Source organism: Microtus ochrogaster, unplaced genomic scaffold, assembly GCF_000317375.1.
Source record: "Microtus ochrogaster isolate Prairie Vole_2 unplaced genomic scaffold, MicOch1.0 UNK358, whole genome shotgun sequence".
NCBI classification, from domain to species: Eukaryota; Metazoa; Chordata; class Mammalia; order Rodentia; family Cricetidae; genus Microtus; species Microtus ochrogaster.
In genome coordinates, this window is record NW_004949456.1 from 15,424 (window position 1) to 16,703 (window position 1,280).

At 35.5% G+C, this 1,280-nt stretch overlaps 1 pseudogene; it reads right to left on the reverse strand.

The window, feature by feature from the left end:
* Nucleotides 1-6: 6 nt before the first annotated feature.
* On the reverse strand, nt 7-761 carry LOC101989554 (annotated as a pseudogene).
* Between the last annotated feature and the right edge of the window lie 519 nt (nt 762-1,280).

Consider the following 1,280-nt stretch of genomic DNA (forward strand, 5'->3'; position numbering starts at 1 on the left):
AAAAATACATGGTCCAAAGAATAAAACAACAACAGAGATGTGAGCAGAAAGCGTAGAGAGGACTTTAGACAAACTGCCCAAGGACTGTTTCCATACAGTGAACAGTATGAAGATGTAAGAGAGAATCAATAAGAAGAAGGTAGTGACAGAAATTAATCCACTCTCAGCAGTAACCAAGAACTCCATCCTGTAGGTGTCTACACAGGCCACTTCGATGAACCTAGGAATGTCACAGTAAAAACTATCTATCTCATTAGAACTGCAAAATGGACAACAAAAGCTAATTGAGTCACTGAGTGAATGAGACCAATAATCCAGGCACCAATCACAAGCAACATGCACTTCCTTGGGCTCATGATGGTCAGGTAGTGAAGGGGCTTGCATATGGCCACATATCTGTCCCAGGCCATGACCACCAGCAACACCATCTCACATCCCCCCAGGACATGAAGTACAAACATCGGAAAGATACAGTCCTGGAATGAAATGGTGTTATGACTGGAATACATATCAGAAATCAATTTAGGGACAGTTGAGGTTGAAAAACAAAAGTCAACAAATAAAATGTTAGCTAAAAGGAAATACATGGGTGAATGTAAATGGGGGTTAAAGATAACTATAAGCACAACTGAGAAATTTCCTAGAAAAATAGATGCATATGATATTGTAGAAAATGCAAAGAGGAAGTATTGTGTTGGTCTGTAGATTGATAACCCCAGGAATATAAACTCAGACACTTCAGAGTAATTTGCTTCATTCATTGGATCTTTCTTGAGTTATCTATAGTACCTAAAACAAAACAGGCAAAGCAGTTACCAGAAATAGTAAAATTTTCACCTAGCAATAGAATATTTTATTTGTAAACTCATTACAATAAAATGTTGTACATTAAAAATTATACTTTAAAACAAATAACAATTGAAAGAAACATACTTAAATGGTTTCAAAATATGTATTAATATAAATAATTTTTTATTATCATCCATATTTTGAACAATTAATATCTCTATTCTACTTATATCCATTATGAGTATATACTGTATTCCAAAAACTATGTTATGTCCTTTGGTAAGTCAGTGAATTTTTTTTTTCTGGCAGAATTACAAACAGGTTGAATACCTGAAAAAGTAAATTTTTTTTTTTTTTTTTAGTTTTTCGAGACAGGGTTTCTCTGTAGCTTTGTAGCCTGTTCTGGCACTAGCTCTTGTAGACCAGGCTGGCCTAGAACTCACAGAGATCCACCTGCTTCTGCCTCTCAAGTGCTGGGATCAAAGGCGTGC